Source organism: Lithobates pipiens, unplaced genomic scaffold (assembly GCF_037356315.1).
Source record: "Lithobates pipiens isolate NorthernLeopardFrog02 unplaced genomic scaffold, aLitPip1_a1.2 Scaffold_3, whole genome shotgun sequence".
NCBI classification, from domain to species: Eukaryota; Metazoa; Chordata; class Amphibia; order Anura; family Ranidae; genus Lithobates; species Lithobates pipiens.
In genome coordinates, this window is record NW_027507790.1 from 37,757,613 (window position 1) to 37,775,646 (window position 18,034).

General features: G+C 46.7%; 1 pseudogene; it reads right to left on the bottom strand.

Annotated features, from left to right (window-relative positions):
- Positions 1-13,413: 13,413 nt before the first annotated feature.
- On the bottom strand, positions 13,414-13,495 carry LOC143941748 (U2 spliceosomal RNA; annotated as a pseudogene).
- Between the last annotated feature and the right edge of the window lie 4,539 nt (positions 13,496-18,034).

Sequence of the window (18,034 nt, forward strand, 5' to 3'; positions counted from 1 at the left end):
GGATTTACCCTCGTTCTCATTCCTTCCCAATGACATTGGTGATCAGGACAATCAGAAATAAAACACATCTAGAGATTGAATATCACTAACAGGACAGCAATGAAAATCTGACAGCAATCTATCGCTAAGACAAGATTGGCTAAGACTAAGTGTAGAATCTGTTCTTATCAGTGTCCAATAGGGGTGCTCAATCATCATTCTGGTCTTTTGGTAGGAGTAGCTGGCTGTACAGTATCTCTGCTGGCATGATGGGGCTCTGAGAGTTTGTCCTGTAAAAACAAAAACTGGGCTGCTTACTGGAGAGGGCAAGGGAATAATTCCATGAAGACAAACTTGACGTACTCACTGCCTCCTGATTTGAATGATGCCACCTGGTTTGGTCATGAGCTGGAAAGGCAGAAAACCCATGGTGTCAGTGCCCCCTGGGAGTTGGCCACCCCAGGGGTGCTATTGGTGTCACTATGGGACTGGGAGAATGAGCACATGGCCGCGTAAATTGTCGCCTTTTTGACTAGGTCTTTTGTTAGAGACCAGGGCAATTTTTGGTAGCAGCAAGCAATAGCGCTGGCACTTATTTATTTAAATAGATTTTTTTCTCTCCCTGTGTGCGTCACTTGCACTTATGTTTATGGAGGTGGTGTGTGTCTGTCCATAAAATTCTTTCCTCCCTGAACCAGGGAGCGGGACTCTCTTTATACTGAGTGCTTGGCTTTGGCTGACCATTAGGAGAGGGGTCCACAAGTGTGCCTTGTGGCTAGGGAAGGTCCTACTTCTTTGGAAGGTGTACTAGAGACACACCCTTAAAGTGGAGGGCCACCCTGAAAAAAAAAATACATAAAAAATTAGAAAAAAAAAATCAGGAAAAATAAAATAAAATAAATGTTTTTAACTTACCAGAAATGCCTGTTGCTAGGCACATCATCCTAATCTGCCTCTTCCTCCTCCGCGGAGATCTTCTTTCTTCTCTCCTCCGTGCAGCGTCTTCTGGGTAATGGGTCACGCTGTGTTCTGGGAACTGTGTGTCCCAGAACACAGCGCGCCCCATTCACAAAGCGCTGCGCGACTTGCGCATGCGCAGTAGGAAACGGGCAGTGAAGCCGCAAGGCTCCACTGCCTGTTTCCCTTAGATAGAATGGCGGCGCCGGGACCTGAGAGCCGAGGGACGGGTCGGCCGACATCGCGGGCACCCTGGACAGGTAAGTGTGCTTATTAAGTCAGCAGCTACAGTGTTTGCAGCTGCTGACTTTTAATTTTTTTTTTTTTAAACCGGCCCTCCTCTTTCAGTGCATTTTTTGTTCACTTACAAGTGTTTTGTTTTTGAGCACCACTGCGGGTTAAAAAAAGAAAATGTCCAAAAGATATACAAGGGGCCAGTCTTACCTTTTTGGGAATAATTTATAGGTGTGGCCATAGGTAGGAAATAGTATTATTGCATATTGAAATTAAAACTAAAATAAACAGAAGCCAATGACAGCCAGGCATCTAGCATTTAATGACAACCCACACAAAATTTTCTTTGGTGTACCTTAAAGTATACCTAAAGGAAAAACTTTTTTTTTTTAGTGTTGGATAGAGTGGAGAGAGATCAGAATGCCTTGTCAGTTTTTATTGCTACCTCTGCCCTTGTCAAGCAGATTAAGCGTAGGTTCACATTGATGTGATTTGGCATGCGACTTGACATGTTATATCGCATGCCAAATCAATGGCAATGGCACCCTCCGAACCAATGCAACGCGGCACCAATTCCCAAAAGTAGTTTCTATACTACTTTTGGAAATTTCGGGCTGCTATTTGTATAGACATCTGTGCAGGAACCCACACAGATGTCTTTGAAATCGCTCCCTAAGTCAGACTGACATGCGGGTATGAAATAATGCGATTTCAATCCCGCCGTCAGTGTGAACCTAGGCTCAAGCTCTCTATCTGTCCTGTTTAATAATATCATTGAATGTGAAATAAAATACCACATTTTGGGTTGTCTCCAGAAATTTAGTAGATGGACACTAGTTCTGGTGACCTGGGAGTCCTCAAGGAATTCCCCTAATTTACAGGGATGTTTGGCTATGGGACAGGAAGTGAAGGGAAATCTCTGCAATAGAACACAAATGGCAAGAAAATAAAATCTGACACGTATTATAACCCTCCCTTGCTCTATCCAAAAAAAAAAAAAGGTTTTGCATACAGTTCTACTTTAAGGAGTAGGTAGACCTCCACTCCCCCAACATTCTTGGAAAGCTCTGATGCATTGTTGTTATTTCTGGAAAGAATCATGTAACAATTTTGTAATAGTTAGAGATTTGTTACATTTTCTACTCTACCGTACAGATGAAATTCCCTCTAGGGTGCTTTCAGATGGTGAACATAACAATGCAGAAAGAAAACACAAGCTATGAAGATGTATTTGAAGATATAGAACTGTAAGAAGGTTATCCCTAACCTCATTACCATTGATCCACCAATAATTTTACCACTTTTTATTGAATCAGCGTTTCCGTTTTTATGTTGTTTTTTTTCCTAGATAAGGCAATAAGCGTCCACAAGTAATACCAGAACATGTTGCAATGAAATAGTCATTCAAACAAATGAATGGCTTTTTTAAAACAAGGTACAATTAAATCACTAACAAATACCTAGAGAATATTAAGTCTAGAGTCACATCTACAGAATGTGTCTGTGGTTGATGTGTTTAGGCATGTGGGGTCCCCCCCAAATCCATACCAGACCCTTATCCGAGCATGCAGCCCAGCAGGAAAGGAAGGGGACGAGCGAGCACCCTCCCTCCTGAACCATGCCAGGCCGCACGGCCTCAACATGGGGGGGGTGCTTTGGGGTGGGGGCTCCCCCCACCCCAAAGCACCTTGGGGGCTCCACCCACCCCAAAGCACCTTTGTCCCCATGTTGATGGGAACAAGGGCCTCTTCCCCACAACCCTGGGCTGTGGTTGTGGGGGTCTGCGGGCAGAGGTCTTATAAGAATCTGGAGAGAAAAAAAAAAGCTCTGTACTCGTCAAAAACTAACCACCCACTGCCTGCTCCTCCATCTGACAGTTCTTGAATAGGTAAGAGGCGGGGCCACCCGGTGACATGACCTGGTGGTCCCGCCCCTGTGACATCACCGCCCCAGTTTGCACCGCCCCTTCAATGAGCAGTGAGCAATGGCGGATTGAACTCTCACCTACACTACTACCAATGCAATTTTTTCCCCACTACTGTAATGGGTCTTTTATACATCAATGTTAGAGACACCACAATTTTCGCTGTCTGTCTTTATTCTCAGTTATTATTCATTTAATATTTAAATACAAATATTAAGGAAAATTATTTTGCAGTGGGTGTTAATAAGTAATCTGCTCTGGGTGTCAAATATGCCCTAAGACTTTACCCTACAAATACTGTAGCTGCTGACTTTTAATATTGGGACTCTCACCTGTACAGGGAGCCCGCGATGTCAGCACCCAAAGTCGACCCGTCCATCAGCTCTGGGTGCAGGTGCCGACATCTTTACTAAGAGAAACAGGCACTGCACTTTTTGAATGGTCCCTTCTTCTGGGACACACACGTCCCAGAAGGCAATGGGGGGAAGGAGGAGGGCATGAGAAAAGGTACAGAAGTGACATACGTGACTGCAGCGCCATGGGACGGACGTCCTGAAGAAAATATCCAAAAAAGGTATAAAAAAAAAATATCCCAAATTTTTATAGGAGTTCAGCATTTGCCTGGAACTCTGCTTTAGGCCGGGTTCACACTGGAACTGACCACGGATCGCAAAGAGGCGATGTGCATCCCTGTTCCCCGTTTCAGGGACAAATCAGGGCCAAAACTATGCCTGAATTTGACCCTGAAACTGAACCAAAGACGCACAGCGTTTCTGTGCAGTGCGCTGTGCAGCCGCAATGGAGATATGTGAACCAGCTCCATAGGGAGCCGGGTCACATTCTCCTGCTATGCGAATTGGATGCGGAGAAACCTGCATCTAATTCACATAGGTGTGAATCCAGCCTTAATGAATACTGCATTTGAGCCCATCTATTCTTATTCTTGACATGCCATTGCCAAACAATAGGTATCCATCTACACAACCCCTATATAAATACCTGACTAACTGCTCAGAATTATTACATTTCAGTAGATTTTATCCAATTTTGAGAGTCTAGTTTAAGTTTGTCCTGTCTGCAATCTGTATATAAACATAGCTGGGGATATGTTCGTAAATGTACCCCCTTTGATGGCCAGCAAACAACACTTGGCACAGCTAGTGGCTCTCAATCCCAGCTGCACTGAAATCTAAAACAATGTTTGTAACCACTTGCCAACCGCCTGCCCGCAATGTATTGCTTGCGAGTATGTCGCTGCCTATTTCCGGGTGCACCCCCCGCCTGGCACCCACAGTGATTGTACACAATGGGAGCCTGTCAGCAAGTCCCAGCCAATGATTCAAGGCGGGACCTGCTGATCAGCTGCATACAATCACAGCCTAGAACCCTGTGAGTAACTGAGAGATCTAGTAGTAAATGCAGTACACCTTACACATATTTCACATAGTTAGGCACACATTTAACCCCTTGATCACCCTAGATGTTAGCTACTTCCCAGCCAGTGTCATTAGTACAGTGACAGTGTATAGCATTATCACTGGTGACTGTATTAATGTCACTGGCGAGCTCATATGATATGGTTTTGGAAAATCTGAAGGAAAAAAATCTACAGAAAATTCTATAGTGTGTATCCAGCTTTAGTGTCAGATTGTCTCAGTCCCATTATAAGTCGCTGATCACTAACATTAGTAGTATAATAAGTAAAAAAATAATAATTAATCATTCCAGTATATAATAGTTTGTAATCAATATAATTTTCACACAAACTAATATGCACTTATTGGGATTTTCTTTTATCAAAGACATGTAGCAGAATACATTTTGGCAAAAAACGTATGAAGATATTAGGTTTTTTCTTTCCTTTTTGTTGTATACATTTTATAGCATAAAGTAAAAAATATTGTTTTTTTTTCAAAATTTTCAATCTTATTTTTTGTTTTAATCACAAAAAATAGAAAAATCCAGTGTTGTTCAAATACCACCAAAAGAAAGCTCTATTTGAGTGGAAAAAAATGTATATAAATGTAATTTGGGTACAGTGTTGCATGACCGCACAATTACCAGTTAAAATAGCAGAATGCCAAATAGCAAAAAATGGCCTGGTCATGAAGGGGGTAAAATCTTCTGGAGCTCAAATGGGCAATCAGTCCTGTCCAGTTCACTGCTATTAACTACAGAACACCTCCTCCTGAGTTATGGAGATAAGACAAGAGGGATGTGTTATATAGTCCTAATCAGGAGTGAGCCTAGAAAGACAACACTGTTCCACTATAGTAACAATACAATGAGTGTTGTCACCCATGGACAGGAAATGTGTTACTGGCCTAAACAGCAAGTGAAAATGAACGGGAAAAAGGAAAGAAAACAAGTGCAGCCATCACATCTACAGACTGGTAGGATCCAACATATTACGTGTTTGTTCTTGGGTTTATATACACAGGAATAAGTTGCCTTAAAGCGGGAGTCCGCCGTTTTTTTTTTTTTTTAAAAGCCAGCAGCTACAAATACTGCAGCTGCTGACTTTTAAAATAATGACACTTACCCGCCCAGCGCGCCCGCAATGTTGGCACCCGAAGCCGATCTCTCAATCGTCTCTCGGGTGCTGCCGCCACCATCTTGGGTATGGGAATCAGGAAGTGGAGCCTTGCGGCTTCATTTCCCGGTTCCCTACTGCGCATGCGCGAGTCGCGCTGCGCAATAAGGATGGTCCCCGCTGTCTCTGGGATCCGTGTGTTTCCCAGGAGACAGCGGGGGACCTTCGGAAAGGGGCGTAGCTTCTGCAGAATCTACGCCGGAAGTGGGTGCAGATACCTGTACTGTACAGGTACCTGCACCCCCCTCCCCCCTGAAAGGTGCCAATTGTGGCGCCGGAGGGGGGGAGGGTTCCAATGAGCGGAAGTTCCACTTTAGGGTGGAGCTCCGCTTTAAGTAGAACGCATATATACTGTACACATGTGATACAATGTTGTAGATGGATTTCTTATTACTGGTGTTAGGAAGGGCTGCGTTGTTTGGCCTAAAACATTTGCCATATGATGTCACTATACACTCACCGGCCACTTTATTAGGTACACATTGCTAATACCAAGTTAGACCCCATTTTGCCTTCAGAACTGCTTTAATTCTTCATGGCATAGATTCAACAAGGTGTTGGAAACATTCATCAGAGGTTTTGCTCCATATTGACATGATAGCATCATGCAGCTGCTGTAGATTTGTCGACTGCACATCTTTGATGTGTTCCAAGAAAATATCCCTCACACCATTACATCATAACCACCACCAACCTGAACCTTTGATACAAGGCAGGATGGATCCATGCTTTCATGTTGTTTACACCAAATTCTGACCCTACCATCTGAATGTTGCAGCTGAAATCATGACTCATCAGACCAGGCAATGTTTTTCCAATCTTGTATTGTCCAATTTTGGTGATCCTGTGTGACTTGTAGCCTCAGTTTCCTGTTCTTAGCTGACAGGAGTGACACCCAGTGTGGTCTTCAGCTGCTGTAGCCCATCTGCTTCAAGGTTCGATCTGTTGTGCATTCAGAGATGGTATTCTGCATACCTTGGTTGTAATAAGTGGTTATTTGAGTTACTGTTTTCTTTCTATAATCTAGATAGATCTGCCCATTCTCCTCTGACATCAACAGGGCATGTTTTCGTCCACACAGCTGCCTGGATATTTTCTCTCTCTCTCTCTGAACATTCTCTGTAAACCCTAGAGATGGCTGTGCGTGAAAATCTCTGTATATCAGCAGTTTTTGAAATACTCAGACCAGCCTGTCTGGCACCAACAACCATGCCACATTCAAAGTCACTAAAAATCCCCTTTCTTCCCCATTTTGATGCTTGGTTTGAACTTCAGCAAGTCATCTTTACCACGTCTAGATGCCTAAATGCATTGAGTTTCTGCCATGTGATTGGCTGATTACTAATTTGTGTTGCCAAGCAATTGAACAGGTGTACCTAATAAAATGGCAGATGAGTGTATATTGTACTCTGCAAAAAAGAAGAATTAGGTAGCACCAACTGTCATTTTATATATATATATATCTATATCAGCAGTAAAATGTTACTAATTTTACATTACATTTATACTTTTTTGGTACATGCATGTGCTCTGAAATAGTCACCTGTTAGGTACTATGTCTTTTTATTAGATAGACAGGCTCTACTCTCATGTCTAGAGAGGAAAGAGCAAAAAGAAGGGACAGGAGAGGGGACGGAGCATTTTTAGCAGCAGAGAAAGATGAGTCTGGCCCGGCAGAGACCAAGTTAGCTTTCAGTTGTTTTAAGTATTTTTAGACTGGAGGAGGCTGCCTATCTCTAGTAACATACATAAGCCACACAGCACATGTCTATTTTTATTGTGCTTTCTCTGTGGATTAGATATCAGAAGGTGTTCGCCCATTAGTGGGCCACAGGGACGTGAGGGGGCTATTTCTGAACATAATCCCTTCTCTTGGCTAGATAGAAGATGGTAGTAAATCACACCTGGGTCACTGTTGCTTGACTTGTTGATATCTGTATTTCTCGAATGTTTAAATCTGATCTCTCATTTATTACATTTTTTGCAGCATAGCCACTCATCTGTATGCAAGCAATGCCATCCACACTGCTTATTATGGCTTGTTTTTATTTTATTTGAAAAGCCTGTGGCGTATGAAGCACACCCAAAAACTCCACCCACTACCAAAAAAAAAAGGTGCACACACATAAAGAGGTAACACAAAACATACAACAGGTGTTGCACTAGTCCTCCCTAGAAAGGACCTTACCCTGATCCCCCAGGGCGTTAGGCTCCAGACGGGGACTGAGGTACTTCACTTGGGTCCATCTAGCCAAATCCATTGTATGCAATTAGTCAGGCCCTTGCACTACATAGTTGAAGATACATCTAATGCTGCATACACACGACCAAACTTTCCAGCAGAAAAGGTCAGACGGAATCATTCCATTGGATATTACGATTGTGTGTGGGCTTCATCTGACTTTTTTCTTCAAAAATTCAGACAGACCTAGAAATAGAACATGTTTCAAATCTGTCCGATGGAATAAATTTCTATCGGGAAAACCGGTTGTCTGTGTGCTGGTCTGACGGACCAAATACAACGCAAGGGCAGCTATTGGCTACTGGCTATTGAACTTCCTTTTCTAGTCCTGTCTTACGTTATCACATTCAAAACAAACTGACTTTGGTCAGATCGTGTGTGGGCAAGTCCGTTCGTTCAGAACTCCGTCAGAAGTCCGTCGGGAAGACCATCGGACCTTTTCTGCCGTAAAGTCTGGTCATGTGTAGGCGGCATAAAGGGAATTGAAAAACGTATGGCCAGCCTAAACAATCTATTCAATTAGTAGCATTGAAGGCTTTTTCACTACAAAGTTGATGATAGATCTAAAGGGGATTGTGCAATCAGATTGTATTGTGCAGAAGAAGCATCTTCATCAAGGATGCAGACAATAATAAAAAACCTGTAAGAGATATTAACATTTGCCCACTCTATGGCTTTGTTCACACCTGTGCATGTGAGGGAATCACAGCGATTCCAACAGCCGCAAGCACCCGCAGTGAAAACGCGCTGTTTTTTGAAAATACGCGGGGCTGCAATTCATTCTGAATTGCACCCCACGCATGTAAAATCGCATTGCGTGTGCAGCTTATTCATTTGAATGGGCTGCCGTGCCCGTACAAGCACGGCCCACATAAACGCAGAAGTGTGAACCTAGGGTACTAAAAAAGTCCAGTATATTACTACTGTAGGTGTTCTCATTGAAGAGACTTGGTGACCACCATCACTGAGGGCATGCTATGTGGTAAACGCTGCTTAATGGGGGTCACAAAGCAATAATAAGCTGACAGACGTGCTAACAATTCCATGCTCTATCCAGTACAAAGAAAAAAAAAATATCTATAGAAACTATGGTTTTCAGCATGAAGAAAGACAACAACTGCTTTCCTTTCACACCTGTTTTTCTTGGCCCCGGGCTATGCAACATGAATGTAAGGTGACTTGACCATGAAGGATAACGGTGTTCTCAAAAAATAAGAACACAAAAATAATAACTATAGTGTAACACACTTCTGATGAGGGATTTGTTTTATTCTCAATCTAGAGATCATAATATGTCATCACATCCCAGGCTATACTGGAAAACACTAAAAATAACCAACACAAAGCACCCACCCAATACTTATTACACAGTGCTGGAGTTTCCAGCTCATCCTTCAGTGGAATGGAACATTCATTGATACGCTATATGGCCAAACGTGGACATCCACCAGATACTCTACAGGAACATCCACCAGATACGCTATATGGCCAAAGCTGGACACCCACACCATCACATCTATATAAACTTATTGGATATTCCACTCTAAAAGACTGGGCACCACCCCTTTTTGCAGCTATAACAGTCTCCAATTTTCTAGGAAGACTTTCCAAATGTTTTTATAGTTTGTCTGTGGGAATTTTTTGCCCTTTCAGTCAAAAGAGCATTTGTGAGGTCAGGTATTGATGTTGGACAAGAATGCAAGCTTTGTAATTAGCATTCCATTTCATCCCAGGTGTTCAGTACGGTTAAAGGTCAGGGCTCTGTGCAGGTCACTTAGGTTCCTTTACACCATGAGGTCTTTATGGACATAGCTTTATGCATAGGGGTATGGTCATGCCAAGACGGAAAAAGGTCTTGTACAAACTGGTGGAAAAATGTTGGAATTGCACAATGGTCTAAAATGTCTTTGTGTGCCATAGCATTAATGGTGCCCTTCACTGAAAAAAACACTTAAAGGGGACCTCAGCAGAGGAACTAAGCATTATAGCACTCTGTGCAACTCAGTGTATGCTCTACAGTTACTCCAGTGAGCATGTGCAACTCAGCTCAATGTACAGTCTCCGGAAACTCCAATATGCATGTACAGTTAAGTGTACAGTCTTCAGTAATTCCAGTGCGCATGTGCAGCTCAGTGTATACTCTCCATTAATTCCAATGTGCAATTCAGTGTACAACTTTTAGTAACTCCAGTGCGCATGCATAGCTCAGTGAACAGTCATCAATAACCGCATTGCACGTGCACAGCTTAGAGTACAGTGTCCAGTAACTCCGATGTGAATGCGTTTACTGCTGCTTTAAAGATGCAGATAAAAAGAGTTTCCCCCTTAGAGTTGAGAGGATTTAAAAAGATGCTTTAATTATGGCTAGGGATCATTTTAGGAAAGCTTGTCTACCTTGCTTAGCTCAAAGGCAGAGAAGACAGTAATGGCTGTGGTGTGGTGGCTCAGGTGACCAACTAGGGAAAAATAATGTATCCAAACTGAACCTTCTCATGGATCCTGCGAAGCCATCTTCTTTCCATTATGTCTTGGGCCCCTTTCAAACCGAAGCCTCCATTCTGTCTCAGCTGGGGATCCTAGACCATCACAATCTCAATCTCCACTTTTCTCCACCAGCATTCTCTGAACCAGGAGCAGCCCATTCATTAGGCCCCATTCACACCTAAGCGTTTTTTAGCTTGAAGTCTGAAGCTACAAAACACTGGAGGGGAAAAAATGAATTATTCTCTATGGAGATGTTTCACATCTCCGCTCCAAAACACCTGAAGCCAGAATCTCCAAAATGCCTGAAGCTCAAACAAGTTCTGGAACTTTTTTCTTAAGCAGATTTGGGCGTGTGCACAAAAACGTGCAACGGGTGTACCACCATCTTCCACAAGGAAGGACCTTACCCTGATCCCCTGGGGCGTTAGGCTCCAAACAGGGACTGAGGTACTATACTTGGTATATCTCGCCGATACCAGACAACCACTTTCTCTGGAAGGTCTGCCGAAACAGACCCACCCAAGTACTCGGTTGAGGCTCCCCCGAAGGGAGACCCCCTGAGAGAGAGGGAGAACCAAGCCAAAAGGCCTATGTCCACCCCCTCCCAAGACTTTCAGGCTTGGCCCGAGGACCGACACTCTACACATCACACTGTGACAAAACTGTGACACAACATAAAAATACAAAAAAGTGACAAACACAGGGCTAAATAAAAAGAAAGTGGGGAGAAGGAAGTGGGAGAGTGAGTGAAAAGTGACCATTGTGCTATACCAAGGCTGGCCCCCCAGCCAGGAATAAAAATTTCCCCCGAGCCAAAAGGCCCAGCCCAAGAGGCAGGTGTGAAAAACGTGTGTTGTGGTGAAGTGACCATGGTGACAAAAATCAAAGTGAATATAAGGCACCCCTGAACTACCTTTTTTTAAAAAAAAAAAAAAGCCTACGGCGCGCAAAACACACCCAAAAACTTCCACCCGGTGCCAAAAAAAGTGGACACACAAAAACGTGCAACGGGTGTCTGCTGTCCTCCACAAGGAAGGACCTTACACTGATCCCCCGGGGCGTTAGGCTCCAGACAGGGACTGAGGTACCAAATACATGGCCCATCCAGCCGAAGCCGGACGACCGCCTTTCTCTGGAAGGTCTACGGAAACAGACCCACCCAGGTACTAGGGTAGGGGCTCCCCCGAAGGGAGACCCCCCAAAGAGAGGGTGAACCAAGCCAGAAGGCCTATGTCCACCCTCCCACAAGACATTCAGGGTTGGCCTGAGGACCGACACCCTACTAGTCAAACGTGCAGGTGACAAACATAAAACATGACACACAACACAACCATACATAAATAAATTCAGCCGCGCCTCACCACAGGCTTTTCAAAGCAACCCTGACCCACAACCCAAACCACAGCAGCCCCCACCCCAGGAAGAAAGGCATGAAGATCTGAGAGCTTAGTGAGAGCCCTTTACCATCAGGCCCCACCCTTGCTCCCATCACACCTACCGAATTACATTCGGAAAGTACTAGCCGTTCCTCCGGTGGGAGAAAGGGGAACCAGTGTTCCCTCTCAAAAAACTGACCAGAGCTAGAGCTGCCACAATCCAGGCAAGAAGGCCAGGGACCCGACCCTTTAGCGAAGACCAGTGGTTCTCCATTCCCATCAGAAGGCTTCCCTTTTCGGCTACGAACCGCTCCAGGTTACTTTCACGCCAGCAGATTTTGCATAGCAACAGCCACCCCTGCTCCACCTCGCCGTAGAACAGGGATGGAAGCAAGCGCCACCTCCTGGCAACTGATAAGAACAGATTTTTTCTATTGAAAAAGCCCATGGCATGCAAACACACCCAAAAAACTTCCACCCGGTGCATAAAAAAAGTGCACACACATAAAGAGTGAAACACTAAAAAGTGCAGACGGGTGCCTGATGTCCTCCAAAAGAAGGACCATACCCTGATCCCCCGGGGCGTTAGGCTCCAGACGGGGACTGAGGTACCAGACTCAACAAGTGGTCCCCGGACGAAACCGGAAGACCTCCTTTCCCCGGGAGGACTGCCGAAACAGAACCTCCTAGGTACATGGTACTGTGGGGGCTTCCCCGAAGGTAGGCCCCCCCTCATGGAGATTGGACCAAGCCAGAAGGCCTATGTCCGCTCTCCCACAAGACGTTCAGGATTGGTCCGAGGACCGACACCCTACTAATCAAACGTGAAGTGACAAACACACACAAATAAAATAAATAAAAAGTGAGGAAGGGATAGTGAAGAGGAGAGTGAAGAGGAGAGTGAAGAGGAGAGTGAAGAGGAGAGTGAAGAGGAGAGTGAAGAGGAGAGTGAAGAGGAGAGTGAAGAGGAGAGTGAAGAGGAGAGTGAAGAGGAGAGTGAAGAGGAGAGTGAAGAGGAGAGTGAAAAGTGACCATTGTGCAATACAATGGCCGGCCCTCCGGCCAGGAATCAAAAATTCCTCTGGTCCTAGCCAAAAGGCCGGGCCCTAGAGGCAGGTGTGAAAAAGCGTGTTAATGGTGACGTGACCTAGGTGCCTAAATCAAAGTGCAGGACGCACAGTGAAAGAAGGCACCCCTGGACTGCCACTCCAGGGGCACATCACCATGGGCTTTCCAACAAAAGCATCCCTGGCCCCCCAGCCCAGACCACAACAGCCCCCACCCTAATCAGGAAGGTATGGAGATCCAGGAGCTTAGTGAGACCCTTTACCATCAGGTCCACCCTCACTCCCATCACTCCCACCTAATTACATTCGGGACGTACTGGCCGCTCCCCCCACACTCCAAAAGGGGAACAAGCGTTCCAGTCCCGAAAAACTGACCGGAGCTAAAGCTGCCACAATCCAGGCCAAAAGGCCAGGGTCCCCTCCCCTGGCTTCGACCAGTGGTTCTCCATCCCCATCAGGAGGCTTCCCGAACCGGCTACAAACCAGTCCGGGTCACCTTTACACCAACAGGCTTTGCATAGCAACCGCCACCCCTGCTCCACCTCGCCGTAGAGCAGGGACGGTAAACAAGCGCCACCTATTGGCAACTGATAAGAACAGATACTACACTTGATCTTAGCCAAAAGGCCGAGAAGCGATTAGGCAAGCGGCACTGACATTCCTAGCCACTCAGCAGTGATGTCTACATGCTCCAGGAGTGCGCACTCCCTCCTCTGAGGAGGTACACCCATCTGACCTCCCAGTGGACCCTCGGTCCCTCCTACTGGTCCGGGGGTGGCGATTGTAAGTCTGCAGGTGTAGCCATTCTTGTCAGGGGTGGGCGCTTCGCGGTTGACTCCATCCATGAGCTAGTCTGTGGCCGTCTTCTGGTCATAGACGGCTCGTGGGTGGGAGAGCCAATTAGGCTCATCAACGTGTACGCCCCCCCAGATAAGAATGAGCGGCTGGAACTTTTCCAGACCCTGCGGACCCAACTCGTCACCACCAGGGCAGTAGTAATCGGCGGTGATTTTAACTGTCCGATAGAGGAGGATGGGCACAGCTCCAGCATGTACGCAAAACTTGATGCTACATCCAGGCTGCTCAAGGAGATGATCTCGGAGGCTTCCCTGCAGGACGCCGTGGGATCCATAGGGAGAGGTACCGTGAACTACTCATGGTGCCGTCCCGATGGATCAGTGCGTTCCAGGATCGACTTCGTGCTCACTTCAAGAGCAGTCAAGCATCGCGATTTCTCCATGATCCCCTGCTTTTTCTCTGACCACAGGGCTATCCACTTTCGGGGTAACCTGGGCGAGGGCTTTGCCCGCGGACCAGGCTCCTGGAAGCTGAATAGTACCCTGCTGGAAAATGAGGAACTGATGGGGGAACTCCGGGAGGCCTATGCCACCTGGAAGGAGGAAAAGCGATTCTTCGGAAGGGTAAGTGACTGGTGGGAGTTTGTGAAAGTCAAGCTGCGCAGCTTCTTTCAGGCAAAGGGACGACAGCAAGTGTGTGCCAGGAAGAAGGAACTCAGGAGACTGCAACGTCAGTTGCAGTCCCTGCAGGACCTTTACCACTGTGGCTGAGACGTTAGGCAGGACCTGGAGGACACCAAGAAGAGCCTGAAAGGGCACTTTGAGGAAGAATCCAGGCACATTGTCTTCCATGCCAAGGTGGAGAACCTTGAGAAAGGTGAGAAGTGTAATTCTTTCTTTTTCAGGAAACTCCACTCAGGACACACACCCTTGTCTGAGCTGCGTGACGAGACCGGAACACTCCAGAAGGGAAAGGAGGCTGTGATGCAAGTGGTCAGCGACTACTACACCATACTCTACTCCCCGAAAACAACAGATTCACAGGCAGCCGACAGGTTCCTGTCAGGTATCTCTAACCAAATTGGTCCTGCAGGTTCATCGGACGTCAACGCCCCCTTGGTGTTGGAGGAGCTGCACTCTGCCGCTAAATCCTTTAGGCAAGGTAGGACCCCGGGCTGCGATGGTCTCCCAGTTGAACTTTATGTAACGCTGTGGGATCTCGTAGGCCCGGACCTGCTCGAGCTGTACGAGGAGATGGTGGTGGAGGGCAGAATGCCTCCGACCCTAAGGGAGGGGATGATCACGATTTTGTACAAGCGCAAGGGGGAGAGATCGGACCTGAAAAACTGGCGTCCGATCTCTCTTCTGAACGTGGACTACAAAATCCTCGCCAAGGTTCTGGCCAACAGGCTGAAATCTGTCATCGGACAGATCATCCCCCCGGATCAGACTTGTGGCATTCCTGGTCGCAGGATTGCGGACAGCCTTGCGCTTGTCCGGGACACGTTCCAGTACATTCATGGCCGCCGTGTGCACGCGGCCCTGGTCAGTCTTGACCAGGAGAAGGCCTTTGACCGTGTCTCCCATGAGTTTATGTGCAGCACTCTGCGCAGGTTTGGTCTTGGGGAGATGTTTTGTTCGTATGTAAATGTTATGTATAACGATATTTGTAGTGTGGTGTTGGTGAACGGTTGGAAAACTGACCCCTTTCCAGTATTGTCTGGGGTCAGACAAGGCTGCCCTCTCTCCCCTCTGCTTTTTGTCTGTTGTATAGAGCTCTTCGCCCGAAGCATCAGAGGGAACCCAGAGATCAGAGGGATCACCGCACCAGAACCGGACAGACGGGAGGTCAAGTGCTCGCTCTACATGGACGATGTGAAGGTGTTCTGTGCCGACCGGCGCTCCATCGACACACTCGCCCAGATGTGTGAGGACTTCGGCCAAGCTTCAGGGGCAAAGGTCAACTGCGGGAAGTCGGAAGTCATGCTCTTCGGAAAGTGGTTCCTGCCTTCTTCTGCACCCATGCCCTTCAGCATCAAAGCAGACTTCATCAAAATCCTTGGGGTCTGGCTTGGAGCAGAGGGCGCAGCCCTGAAGTCCTGGGAAGAAAGACTGACAAAGATGCGACAGAAGTTTGGACTTTGGAGCCTCCGAGAACTCACCATCGAAGGTAAAACACTGGTACTCCGCAGCGAGATTCTCCCTGTGTTGCAGTACCTCGCCCAGGCCTGGCCCCCCCGGGTTAACACCTGCAAGGCCATCACCAGGGCAGTGTTTCACTTCATCTGGAGCTCCAAAATGGACAGAGTAAAGCGGGCGGTTATGTTCAAGGAACCCCTCAAGGGCGGTAAGGGCGTGCCCGACATCGCCACCCTACTGAGGGTCTTCTTTGCCTATAACTGCATCCGCAGAACTTTGGTGGACAGAACTGTAGACTCTGGTGGTAACTCCATGTGCCGTTTTTTCCTCCTGCCTCTCTGGAGGTCCCTTGGATGGGACAAATGGGACACTCCTTGGTATTACTTGGACACTTTCAAGTTTATTAAGGAGCGGGGGCTACATGGAGTGAAGCCCGACTTGTGGAAGCCAAAAACTATCCACAAGTTGATCAGAGCATCGGACATTGTTGAGACTGTTCCAGGCCTCCCTTCAGCCACTTGTAAAGTGGTCTGGAGAAATGTTTCTTCAAAGAGACTTACCAACAGGCACAAAGATCTGGCATGGATGGCAAACCAAGGGGGGTTGCCACTCAGGACATTCATGCATGCCAGAAACCTGTGCAGATACAGACACTGCCCCTTTTGCATCATCCAGGAGGAAACTGCTCTGCATGTTTTCTGGGAGTGTCCCTTTGCACAGGGCCTGTTGAGGGCTCTGGAACCTGATCTCAAAGACTTTGTTCCACAGACTGCTATAACTCACTTTGGTGTGTTAAACGGACTCTTTTGTGGGACTCACGCACAAGAGGACATTGATAGTGCCTGGCGGGTGCTGTGTTGCTTTAAGGACGCTGTTTGGTGTGCCAGAAAGCGCCTCATCCACCAGAGGGAGAGGATGTCCATCCAGGACTGCCGCAGACTGACTCACCTGCTCAGTCTCACCTGATGGACAACAAGGAGGAAGAGGAGGTCTGAAGATTTCCCCCTCCCACCACTATGTACCCTTTTTGGCAGTTCAATAAAGCTTCGGGCCTGTGAACTCTTTTTCCCCTCCCCTCCCCACCTTCTCCAACCCCCCCCCCCCCATCACACCTGTTGCTCATTGAAATGTCATTTTGATTTTGACTTTGACTAAGACTGTATGACTTGACATGTATTCGGTAATGATTTTTGGTAATGCTTTCAGGGTAATGCGGCGTCATGCATGATGTGATGTTTCGGGGTATTATTACTCTGCACAACACATCAGGCATCATACCGCAGGATGAATGTAATTTATTTGTATGTTTGGAACTGTATTGTTATGTAGTGTATTTTATGCGCTGCGTCGCAGTACAGTGTGGAATGTACCCTGTTAAAAGTATTTTGTTTTTTGTATATTTTCTTGCAAAATAAAGTATACATTTTCAATCAAAAAAAACCCTACGACCGCCTGGCCGTGGAATACAACTTCCCTCCCCACCACGCATTCCATGTCATGCAATACACAGATTTCATTGCCAAGACATGCCCCAACAAAACCAAACGATTCCAGACATCCTTAGATGCTTTGATTGCAGAAAGACAGTATTCCATTTTGGAAGTCTATCGATTCCCTCAACCAGAGCTATTCCAAACCTCTTCATGCGCAGTACGGGGCAAAAGAAGCTTCGGAAAATCTCCGAAGATGAACGGCGCCTGCGCCGTGAGTGGAGGTGGTGGCCCCACCATCCAAGCGGACATAGGGTTGGGAAAATTAGAGGGCCCCTCGCGGGCGAGCTTAGCTCGCCACGCTTCGGGTTCAGCCTCGCTGCGTTCGGCTCTTTTATATTCCTACTCTATGTTCACTTGGATGGTGGGGATAGAACCTGAAATCACGGCGCAGGCACCGTTCATCCTCGGCCATTTTTGGAATCTGTGTGTGCTGTGTACTGCGCAGTACACAGCGGACACTATCCGATGGGGGACCATATATGATAGGACACCGGCGATGAGATAATCTCTCATTGGACACGCCGATTGTACTGTAAACAGCCGCTGTGACTGGCTGTGTCCAAGTGACATGGCCAGCACAGAACTTCCCTGATGTGGGAGCGCGCATTGCGGAAGTAAACAGGAGGATGTCCAGGGACGACCTCCCAGCAATTGGCATCCGCGCAAGAGCAATTTTTTGGCTATAGCACAGATGTCTAGTGGTTAAAATGAAACTACATTGCTAGTAATTTTAACAAAAACATATACCA